A 12699-nucleotide genomic window follows, 5' to 3' on the forward strand; every position below is an offset into this window, starting at 1 on the left:
AAATCAACTGGTGCCAGAAAGTTAAACAGATTTGTAAATGACTTCTATTAAAAAATCTTTACCCTTCCAGTACTTTTTAGCAGCTGTATGCTACAGAGGAAATTCTATTCTTTTTGAATTTCTTTTTTGTCTTGTTCACAGTGCTCTCTGCTGACACCTCTGTCCGTGTCAGGAACTGTCCAGAGCAGGAGAAAATCCCCATTGCAAACCTATGCTGCTCTGGACAGTTCCTGACACGGACAGAGGTGTCAGCAGAGAGCACTGTGGACAAGACAAAAAAGAATTCAAAAATTCAAAAAGAAAATAATTTCCTCTGTAGCATACAGCTGCTAAAAAGTACTGGAAGGGTAAAGATTTTTTTTAATAGAAGTCATTTATAAATCTGTTTAACTTTCAAAAATGTTTTTTCCACCGGAGTACCCCTTTAAGTATGCACACCCCCTTATCATAGCACACCTAGTATAAAGCCAACCCGCTCATGTGACGGGGTTGCAAGAGTGGATACCAAGCCCTATATTTACGAATGGGGGGGGGGGGGGGGTCAATCACCATTTTTTCACTATTTATACGTGCCCATATCTTACTACAGGTCCATTTTAAGAAGCTTTTTATTTCATTTTTTTTTACCTTTCAGTATTTCTATCACACAAGCAAAAATCCCCCCCAAAAAAATCCATTTACATCGGCGCTTGACATGTTTCCAGAACATGGTTTTAGCGTAAATTGTACTTTGCGAATGTTGACGGCTTTCTGCCGCTGAAACCACTGGTTTACGGTTAATTTTAGGTTGATATTCATATCCAAGGTTATAGAATAGGACAATGAGTTGTAAATAAATGGATGAATTCATGAATAAAGAATCTGAGGATGATCACTTGTCGACAGCCGTGGACCAAAGCCGTCTTTTTGCTGGGTTAGATGCCTAAGATTGTTCTGTGGTGACAGGAATAATAGAAACAGAAGCACAAGGCCGCGTCAGGTTTTTCCTTATGTAAAAAGAAAATAAAAAACCTAAAACTTTCGGAAAATATTCCCAACTATTATTTTTTTTTTTACTCCAATTCTAGCACTTACCGTATTTTTCGTCATATAAGACGCTTCGGCATATAAGACGCACCCGATTTTAAAGCATAAAAATCTAGAAAATAAAGATTCTGAACCAAATACAATGTAAAGTATAGGACAGTGATCTTCAACCTGCGGACCTTCAGATGTTGCAAAACTACAACTCCTAGCATGCCCGGACAGCCGTTGGCTGTCCGGGCATGCTGGGAGTTGTAGTTTTGCAACATCTGGAGGTCCGCAGGTTGAAGACCACTGGTATAGGAGGTAATACTCATGTGTACCCGCCGCTCCGGACCCGTCACCGCTGCCCTGGATGTCGCCCTCCATCGCTGTCGCCGCGTCCCCGGGGTGTCCACGTCGCTCCGGAACATCTCTGCTGCCCAGTATCCTTGATCTCTGTCACCGCCATCACGTCGGTACGCACGCCGCTCCTATTGGATGACGGGGCGGCGTGCGCGAAGACGTGATGACGACGAAGGAGAGCGCCAGCCATGCAGGGGATCCCGGCACGGAGCAGTCACCGAGGAGCCAGGTAAGGTGCCTCTCGCTGTCCTGTAAGCTTTTCGGGACACTGCGATTTCACCGTGGCGGTCCCGAACAGCCCGACTGAGCAGCCAGGTTAGTGTCACTTTCGCTTCAGACGCGGTGGTCAGCTTTGATCTAAAGGGTTAATACAGGGCATCACCGCGATCCTGTATTAGCCGCGGGTCCCGGCCGTTGATGGCTGCAGGGACCGCCGGTTTTAATGTGTATTTGCCGTATAAGACGCACCAACTTTTCCCCCACAGTTTTGGGGAAGAAAAAGTGCGTCTTATATGGCGAAAAATACGGTATTTTATGATAAGGAATATGAATTATATGGCCATTAGACATGTTACGGACTAAACGACCTGGTAGGATTCTATTGGCTTTGTTGTATCTACTTGTCCAAAACTAGAAGAAAGGATCGGTTGTATTTCCAGAAACCGCACAATGGCCCTCATTTACTATTGCAAACCCGACATGTTTTGTCGGGTTGTGCGCCAGGTTCTGTTGCATTGCGCCAGAAATTCTGTCTGCGCCAGATGTTGCTCCAGAATTTGCGTCAGAATTGAAAAAACCCTGACTAACGCTCCATTTTGGGGGGGAAGGGGCGTGGTCGCCGGGGAAGGGGTGTGGTCTTCAAAAAGGGGCGTGTTCCCGACATTTTCACAAAAAACCAACATATTTACTAAGGTTTCCACATAAAATGTAGTGGATTTGAGCTGAGGAAAACCCGACAGATCAGAGCATGTGTTAAAAAAAAAAGAGCAAAGAGTAGGGAAAGTGGAAAATGTAGGGAAACCTTAGTAAATACCGTGGAAAATAAATTGTAGGGAATTAAAACCCACAAAAAACCTACACAACACTCTTAGTAAATAAGGGCCAATGTCTACCATGGGCTATGCCTGGTATTGTAACTTATCGCAATACAAATGAATAGAGTTTAAAGGGGTACTCCACCCCTAGACATCTTATACCCTATCCAAAGGATAGGGAATAAGATGTCGGATCGCGGGGGTCCCACCACTGGGAAACCCAGCGATCTCCCTGCTGCACCCAGCGTTCGTTTTGAGCGTCGGGTGTAGCGCCAAAGGCTTGTGACGTCACGGCAGCGCCCTCTCAATGCAAGTCTATGGGAGGGGGCGTGACTGCGTCACGCCCCTCCCATAGACTTGCATTGAGAGGGTGTGGCCATGACGTCACGAGCAGGCGTGGCCGTGACATCAAGAGCTTCCACCCCGCATCGCCAGTCATCCGGCCCGGAACAAAGTTCGGGGGGCAGCATCGTAGATCGCGGTGGTCCCCAGCGGTGGGACCCCCGTGATCAGACATCTTTTCACCTATACTTTGGATAGGGGATAAGATGTCTAGGGGCAGATTACCCCTTTAACTCCAATTCCAGACACAGCTCATGGACAGTCAAGGTAGTGTTTTGGGAAAAACTGTTGACCATTGGGTGAAAAATGATGATAGTTATAGCAGAGCCTATTGATCACTGACTTATAAAGCTTAACATTTATTTATTATACATTAAAAAGTCAAATAGAAAAAGGTCATCAAAAATAGCTAAATATCAGCAAATTAAGGAGAACAAAAACAAGGGGGGGGGGGTGTTACTGTTTCTATAGATAAGAAACTATCAAGATTAGGGGTACAATAGCCTATACTGCTGATTCGAGCCCCTCAACAAATTCCTGTGCAAGCTTTACAAAATCCTGACAAGTTTCCCCCCCTCTCTGAGGTTCATCAGGGGATGACACAACAGGAATACGCAGAAGAAAATCAGTCATGATACCAGGGCTTTAGATGTTGATATAAATTTCATCATGCATAAACTTAAAAATACCAAAGGTCCAGAGTGGACTCTTACTCACTGGGCACTCACTTAGGTCCCACTTACGTTATGGATGATATGGATAGGCATCCTAATTAAAAAATCCATTACTGGATGATTAAAGGAAAACTCCCTCTCAGAGGTTTCTGTAGCAGCTTGGGGTAGTCCTGTTATGGACTGAACCTAAATGAAAGCGGCTGAACTCTACTTCAGCACCAGGGCTTTAATGTAAACAAATGTGATCTTAAAGGGGTACTCCGGTGGAAAACATTATTTTTTTTTAAATCAACTGGTGCCAGAAAGTTAAACAGATTTGTAAATAACTTCTAATAAAAAATCCCAATCCTTTTAGTACTTATCAGCTGCTATATACTACAGAGAAAGTTCTTTTCTCTTTGAATTTCCTTTCTTTCTGACAACATGCTCTCTGCTGACACCTCTGTCCATTTTTTGAATTATCCAGAGTAGAGCAAAACTGTCCTATCCTGCTCTGGACAGTTTCTGACATGGACAGAGGTGTCAGCAGAGAGCACTGTGGTCAAACAGAAAGGAAATTCACAAAGAAAATAACTTCCTCTGTTGTATACATCATCTTAAAGGTACTGGAAGGATTGGGATTTTTTTTTTTTTTTTTTTTATAGAAGTCATTTACAAATCTGTTTAACTTTCTGGCACCAGTTGATTTAAAAGAAAATGTTTTCCAGTGGAGTACCCCTTTAACCCTAGTCCACCTGGAAGGCTTGCGGTTGTATGTTTCACCAAATTTGGCCAACAGCTATCTCTTCCAGTCTAGTCATACATATGCATGCTCGAGTGGGACTTGTGAGGCCACCATAAACAAAAGATGGCCGGACAGTTCCGTCAAAATGGACTGCGTCAGTCAACACATATCTAATGCGAATGGCTAGCTTGTTACTGCATGGTGACACGTTATGATATCATCTGAAGGCCGGACAAAACTACCAAACTGGTAAATGTATGTGTCCTGTTTCTTTAAAAAGTCCATGGATAATAATACATATAACAATATACCCCACACTGTCACTTGTTCTTAATAATTGAATGGAGTTAAAGAGTGGAAAACATTTTTTTTTTTTTTTTCATATCGATTGGCTTCAGAAAGTTAAACAGATTTGTAAATTACTTCTATATAAAAAATCTTAATGCTTCCACTACTTATCAGCTGCTGTATACTACAGAGGAGTAGTTATTTTCAGTTTAACCACAGTGCTCTCTGTTGACACTTCTGTCCATGTCAGGAACTGTTCGAAACAGGAGAGGTGTGCTGTTGGGATTTGCTTCTAATCTGGACAGTCCCTGACACAGACAGAAGGGTCAGCAGAGAGCACTTTGGTCAGACAGAAAAGAACAACTCAACTTCCTCTGTAGTATACAGCTGCTGATAAGTACTGGAAGGATTAAGATTTTCTAATAGAAGTAATTTACAAATCTTTAAGCCACTAGAAGGGGAGAGAGCACACCGTGCAGCTAAACATGCAGATATACGATACCGCTGGTGTACACTGGCAGCCTCCGGACCCGATAAGTAACAGCGCAGCACCTGCGGGGTGCACACACTAGATGAAGTATCAAACAATACAATGCAAAGAGGTAGCGTGCACTCACCGCGGGTAAACAGCTGCAGGCCCGAAGTCCGGGATCACCACGGCATAGACAGAGACGGTAAGGGGCGCTCAGAGGCTACGCCGGCTGTTTCGGACGTAGGAACGTCCTTCTTCCGGCCTCCTAGGAGGTGCACACACTAGATGAAGTATCAAACAATACAATGCAAAGAGGTAGCGTGCACTCACCGTGGGTAAACAGCTGCAGGCCCGAGGTCTGGGATCACCACGGCATAGACAGAGACGGTAAGGGGCGCTCAGAGGCTACGCCGGCTGTTTCGGACGTAGGAACGTCCTTCTTCCGGCCTCCTAGGAGGTGCACACACTAGATGAATTATCAAACAATACAATGCAAAGAGGTAGCGTGCACTCACCGTGGGTAAACAGCTGCAGGCCCAAGGTCCGGGATCACCACGGCATAGACAGAGACGGTAAGGGGCGCTCAGAGGCTACGCCGGCTGTTTCGGACGTAGGAACGTCCTTCTTCCGGCCTCCTAGGAGGTGCACACACTAGATGAAGTATCAAACAATACAATGCAAAGAGGTAGCGTGCACTCACCGTGGGTAAACAGCTGCAGGCCCAAGGTCCGGGATCACCACGGCATAGACAGAGACGGTAAGGGGCGCTCAGAGGCTACGCCGGCTGTTTCGGACGTAGGAACGTCCTTCTTCCGGCCTCCTAGGAGGTGCACACACTAGATGAAGTATCAAACAATACAATGCAAAGAGGTAGCGTGCACTCACCGTGGGTAAACAGCTGCAGGCCCGAGGTCCGGGATCACCACGGCATAGACAGAGACGGTAAGGGGCACTCAGAGGCTACGCCGGCTGTTTCGGACGTAGGAACGTCCTTCTTCCGGCCTCCTAGGAGGTGCACACACTAGATGAAGTATCAAACAATACAATGCAAAGAGGTAGCGTGCACTCACCGTGGGTAAACAGCTGCAGGCCCGAGGTCCGGGATCACCACGGCATAGACAGAGACGGTAAGGGGCGCTCAGAGGCTACGCCGTCTGTTTCGGACGTAGGAACGTCCTTCTTCCGGCCTCCTAGGAGGCCGGAAGAAGGACGTTCCTACATCCGAAACAGCTGGCGTAGCCTCTGAGCGCCCCTTACCGTCTTTGTCTATGCCGTGGTGATCCCGGACCTCGGGCCTGCAGCTGTTTACCCACGGTGAGTGCACGCTACCTCTTTGCATTGTATAATTTACAAATCTGTTTAATTTTCTGGAGCCAGTTTGTTGTTTTCCAACAGAGTACCCCTTTAATACAAGCTTGATCTATTTAAGTACTTGCTAAAGGTGAAAAAGTCTGAAACGCCAGCAATGAGAATTACCGATCCTTGTGACTCTTTTCTTCCTAGCACCAACTTCGCCTCTGGAGTGCTGCTATATTTCTTCTATGACAGTATTATTTAGGACCTCCATTACTATTTATTTGGTTAAATGCAAAATAGTGGATTCATATAGGGAAATGTATATCTACTTCCATTGTCAATGCCTAGGCAATTTTTCTTGTATCTCTCTCTCTCTCTCTCTTTCTCTCTCTCTAAATAATAGAATACTCTGCTTTTGTTCCGTGACCTCTTTTTTACGCTTTTTTTTTTTTCAATCTTCCATTGCAGGGCTCGGCGCGCTTGCACATCTAAGCAGACTGGCGGATTGATTAATTTGTAACATCTGGATATCCCGTAATAGAAGCAGGTGAGTTGTAAGAGCAAACAGAAGGTCATAGAAAGGGCTTTGTTTAGAGCAATCATTCGAGGATGACGATTTAATAAGACTTTTTAGTGAAAAAAGAAATGTAATTATCGCATACAGATAGATAAGAAGCACGGCAGGGGAGGAGGCAATGTCATCTATTTACATGTGAAAAAAGCTGCAAATGTCTTGTTTTTCCTGTTCCAGGCAATACAGAGCAGGTTCCTTTTTTAAAAATCATTTTAAAAATCAGTGTGATCGAAAGTCACGTGGCCATATAACTCTAAGCACAACATTTTTAAATTTTGGTTGCTTGTTTTACCTTGTTACGAGGTCTCAATCTCGGGTTTGTATGTAAGGCACCAATCAAAGTCTACAGGACCCTACTGATGCATGTTCCTTCAGATGTTGTATTAATGGTTTATTCTGGCACTACAACATTTTTAAGAATGGGCTTGGGCTGGCATAAAAATAAAAAAGTATACTTTCTCGCCCTGATCCCTTGGTTATGTTCACCCTGATGATCCTCAGTTCTTAGATGGTACTTAGCAGCTTTTTCTGCTTTTGACTTGACCATCCTTGGATGGTCACCACTAAGGAGCTGAACAACCCCTTTAAGTTAACTCTAAACATAGAAAAAGCGCAAAGTAAAATATCCTAGCAATATTTCCCTTAAAGGGGTGCATCAGCATTTAAAAACCTATCCTCTGTCAATAAGTGTCTGATTGCAGGGGGTCTGACTGCTGGAACTCACCATGATATCCAAAATGAAGCCCATCTCTTAGACAAACTGGTCTCGGCAGTGATTGGACACTCAGCCAATCACTGCCTTTAGTAGGACACTGGGTTGTCCACCACTGCCAAGACTAGGACTTAGTTAGGGAAGGTAGGGGCCCACCGCTCAGCGGTAAGAGACCCAATGGGGGGTTCCCCTGGATAGTTTCCCCTGGGAACTCCCATCACAATTTCCATAATGGGGCCCTGAGTTTTACTCACTGAATGTTCTGGCCCCAACCTTCCATGGTGGACTTGTCGTGGCAGTGATGGCCCGCTCAGCCAATCACCGACTGAGGCTGGACACCGCAATTGACTGAGTGGGTTGAGGACATCTGTTCTAGTGTTGCTCGCGAATATTCGCAATGCAAATTTTATTCGCAAATATCGCATATTCGCTAATTCGCGAATATTCGCGAATATAGCACTATATATTCGTAATTACGAATATTCGTTTTTTATTTTTTTGTAATTTTTTTTTTTTTTTTTTTTTTTTACAGTACACATCACAGTGATCACCCCTCTCTGGTTCCAGCTTGTGTGGTGTAAAGAAGGCTCTAATACTAGTGTTGAGCGGCATAGGCCATATTCGAATTCACGAATATTTGCGAATATATGGGCGAATATTCGTCATATATTCGCTAAATTCGCAATATCCGCGTTTTATTTTCGCGTATGCGAACATTCGTATATGCTAATTTTCGTATATGCGAATATTCGCGCGCCAGTCTCAGTAGTATTTGAGCCTTCTTTACACCACACAAGCTGGAAGCAGAGAAGGGTGATCACTGTGAAAAAAACCCGAATATTCATAATTACGAATATATAGTGCTATATGTGCGAATATTCGCGAACAAAAATTCGCATTGCAAATATTCGCGAACAAATAATACTACTGCGTGAGACTGGCGTGCAAATGTTCGCATATGCGAAACTTTGAATATGCTAATTTTCGCATTTGCTAATTTTTGTTTATGCTAATTTTCGTATATGCGACTTTACGAATTTACGCATACGCGAAAATAAAATGCGAATATTACGAATATGTGAATTTAGCGAATATATGACGAATATTCGTCCATATATTCGCGAAATATCGCAAATTCGAATATGGCCTAGTCTGTTCTACAGGGATCTAAGTTCAGTGCAGTTTAACTAAATAGGAAATGTTTTATTTCTTTGATTTTGTTATTTTCTACAGTTTTGTCTTCTCACTTTTTCTTTTTTACACTTTCCTTGTTTTTGTAAATATGTAATTTTTTTTAGTTGCTTTTCAAAGATTTCTTTGAATCACCTTCTAAAGAACAATACAAAAAAATAAAAAAATAAAGAGAACTGTACGAACAACAAAATTTTAGGTTTAGTTGCTTGGTTTTTTGATTTGCAGATTATATCAGTAACTCACAAATTGCATTGTACCCAGTGTGAAATGTCGAAATCTTTTTATGCTGTGTGCCGTAACGTAATAAGGACTTCATTACATGCATCTCATTTCTCAGAAGGGATCGTAGAAAAGCTTTGTACTATTAGCTGGTGGATTTTCTTGTTTGTCCTGAATATAAAAAGGTTTTCATAATTTTTTTTATTGAATATTGATTTTTTTTTTTTTTGTCAGTTTTTTTGATGCAATTAACTTTTTGGGATAATATTACCAGAGCATAATTCATTCATAAATTAGAATACGGTTGGTTGGGTGTCCCTCATAATGTTTGGCCCGTATCTCCGGCGGCTGTACACTTGTGCTTCCATTCCTTCAGATCTGGGCAAGGAAACAAACATCAGCCCCTTTTTAGATATATTTCATATTTTTTTTATTCTTTGGAGCCCTCTAACCTATAGACACTCATGTGTCTATTTACTTCAGCTGCCCTTATGTCCTACAGGGGATTATTTTGACAATTTGTAGAACCACTTCGACTTTCCCTTTATACCATCATTGAAGGGGTCCACATTTATTTATAGATTATTTTTAAGGGGTACTCCATTGCTAGACATCTTATCCCCTATCCAAAGGATAGGGGATAGGATGTCTGATTGCGGAGTTCCCGCTGCTGGGGCCCCTGAGATCTCCCGCGGCACCGGAAATTGTAAACAAATGCTAGCTTCCTGCTGCAGTGGTTGTGCCATCACGGCCACGCCTCCCTCGTGCCGTCACGCCATGCCCCCCCATTCATGCCTATGGGACGGGGCATGACGGCTAGTACGTAGCTGTCACGCCTCCTCCCATAGACATGAATGGAAGTGGCCTGTCATCCAGAACGGAGCGGAGTTGTCGCTCCGGAGATCCTATCCTTTGGAGAGGGTATAAGATGTTTTTCACTGGAGTTCCCCTTTAAATATCTGCTCCTCGACAAGGGAAAGTGGGTCCTGCAACTCTTAATAAATGCTCCTCAACAAATGAAAGGGGGTACTACAACTCTTAAAGGGGTATTCCAGGAATTTTGTTAATTTGACTATGCTACAGGGACTGTAAAGTTAGTGTAGATCATAATATAGTGTCTGTACCTGTGTTTCATGGTGGTCTCTCAATTCTTCTGTGATTTCTGCCCCAAGGTTTATTTTTAACAACATAGAAAATGAGCGTCATCTCAGGTTTTTCCAGGTTGCAGTATGGCCCGAGACATTACATCACTAGTCAGTGATCAGAGGGAGCCTGTCTTTGCTTCAATGGGTGGATCAACTTCTTGGTGGGAGGCATGAATGGAGGGGGCATGGCGTGACGGCACGAGGGGGCATGACCGTGACGTCACGATCATGGCCTCGGGCTCTGAGTGTTCTGAACAAAATGTTCAGAACTCTGGAGCACCAGAGTACCCCTTTAAGGTTTAACAATGGGGTTCCCTATGTTTAAGTGACAGAGTTTTTTAAGTCATATTCGGCCTAGTCCCATCGATGTTGCCCACTTTCAAGGTGAACAAATAAAATGTTTATTACTTTTCTGGAACCTCGCAACCTGAGGATGTCCAAAGTAATGTCTGGTCCTGTTCCCACTAGATTTGTGAGCCTGTAATGCCGTGCTAAGCAAGCTGGAAAAAAACACAGGGCCTTCACTTCGCTGGAGGGGAAACTCCTCTTCCTATTTTTTCCTCTTCCTATGTTTTCTCTGAAATTCTGTTTTTAGAATCAAACTTAGGGGCAGATTTTCTAAAAAAACAGAATTTAACATGCAGGTCTTTAGCTTAAAGGGGTTATCCAGGAAAAAACATTTTTTTTTATCAACTGGCTCCATAAAGTTAAACAGATTTGTAAATTACTTCTATTAAAAAATCTTAAAGGGGTACTCCGGTGAAAAGCGTTTTTATTTATTTATTTATTTTTTAAAACAACTGGTGACAGAAAGTTAAACAGATTTGTAAATTACTTCTATTAAAAAATCTTAATCCTTCCTGTACTTATTAGCTGCTGAATACTACAGCGGAAATTATTTTCTTTTTGAAACACAGAGCTCTCTGCTCACATCACGAACACAGTGCTCTCTGCTGACATAAGCGAAAATCCGCATATGCGAAAATCACATATGCAAAAATTTACGTATGCAAAAATTTGCATGAAAGAAAAATGACACAAAGAAAAATGCGAAAATTAACAAGAATAAAAATGTCATACCCGAAAATCCGCATATGCGAAAATTAGCATCCATTAAACCTCCCGGAAATTCGCATATGCGAAATTTAGCATATGTGAAAATTAACATCAGTCTAAATAAATAAAAAGTCGCAAAAGCGGAAATTCGCATATGCGAAAAGGTACGTCATTAACAACTTAATTGATAATTTCGCATACGCGAATATTTTGCATGTAATAAAATAACATACACGAGAATTCGCATATGCAAAAATTAGCATAAGCGTTAATCCGTTTAAATAAAAATTTGCATATGCAAAAATTTGCGTGACTCAAACGACTTTATCGAAAATTCATATATGCGAAAAATTTACATAAACTTATTATCGCATATGCGAAAATTCGCACGCCAGTCTTGTATTAGAGCCTTCTTTACACCACACAAGCTGGAAGCAGAGAGGGGTGATCACTGTGATGTGTACTGTGAAAAAAAAGAAAATACATTTTTTTTTCGTAATTGCGAATATATAGTGCTATATTCGCGAATATGCGATATTCGCGAATAAAATTCGCTTTGCGAATATTCGCGAACAACACTACTCCTGTGTCCGCAGAGCTTACTATAAGAGATATGTGTATATGGGTAAAAGACTTTGTTACAGGCTCTATTAAGGAGTTTAAAGAGTCTCAGCCTGCGAAGAAGCGATCCAGATAAAGACAATCATACTCATCTGCTGCTATGGAGGATGACTCTGTCAGAATGATTGAAGGGGTTCAGTGTCGTCCCATTCTTCGGAGGATGAAATTCCTGTACTGATGAATTCTTATTTCCCTCTTGAGAAAGTACTAAAGTTGATTCGGTTGGTATAGGCCGAGGGCCAGCCAGCCAAGTTGGGGGAGGCTCCACCCACTCCTTTTAAGTAGGATGTGACCCTCAACAGCCTTATAAAGACTGATTGGCTGAAGCCTGAAAAGGCTCCAGTGGTATCCAAAAGATTCAAGATCTTGTACCCCTAGATGAGGGTCAATCTAATGATTGGGTGTCTCCCCCTAAAGTTGATACCGCTATCTCTAAGCTTTCGAAGAGAACCATTTTACCAGTGGAAGATGGTTCTAATCTCTGTGATCCAATGGATCGCAGAATTGAGGTGGCTTTCAAGCGTCTTTATAGAAGTTGGTTTAATGAAGTCCAGGAGGACATTGACTCCGGAGTTAGAAGAGACATTCTTCCCTCCTTTGGCCAAATGAACCTGGCTATTGATTATATGTGTGATGCAGCAAGACAGCAAGTGAAGCTTGTGGCTAAGACTAAGGGCCTCTCTACTGCGGGTAGAAGGGCTTTATGGATACGACCTGGGTCTGGGGGCAGCACCTCTAAGTATTATCTTTGCAACCTACAGTATGTGCCAGGCCGTCTCTTTGGTCCTGAGCTTGATGTTATTATGGAGGAGCTTTCTGACAAGAAGGGAAAATCTTTGCCTCAAGCTCCCAAGGCCTTCAAGAAATTTTCTCGTAGGCAACGTTCAACTCAGACGAACAGATATTCGTCCGGGGGCAGAGGTAGATCCTCTAGGAAGGGTGTCCCTTCTAAGGGGGATTCTAACCCCAAGAAGGATTTT

The 12699-nt window shown here is 42.8% G+C and overlaps 1 protein-coding gene across 6 annotated transcripts in view; it reads left to right on the forward strand.

Annotated features, from left to right (window-relative positions):
- Nucleotides 1–12699, forward strand: part of TSPAN9 (tetraspanin 9) — a 468673-nt gene that overhangs the window by 183322 nt on the left and 272652 nt on the right. For all 6 annotated transcript variants that reach the window (XM_056517265.1, XM_056517266.1, XM_056517268.1 and 3 more), the window contains one exon: nucleotides 6667–6745. The gene's annotated coding sequence lies outside the window, so the exon portion shown is untranslated. The remainder of the gene's footprint in view (nucleotides 1–6666; nucleotides 6746–12699) is intronic.

This window comes from Hyla sarda, chromosome 4, assembly GCF_029499605.1.
Source record: "Hyla sarda isolate aHylSar1 chromosome 4, aHylSar1.hap1, whole genome shotgun sequence".
Taxonomy (NCBI): Eukaryota; Metazoa; Chordata; class Amphibia; order Anura; family Hylidae; genus Hyla; species Hyla sarda.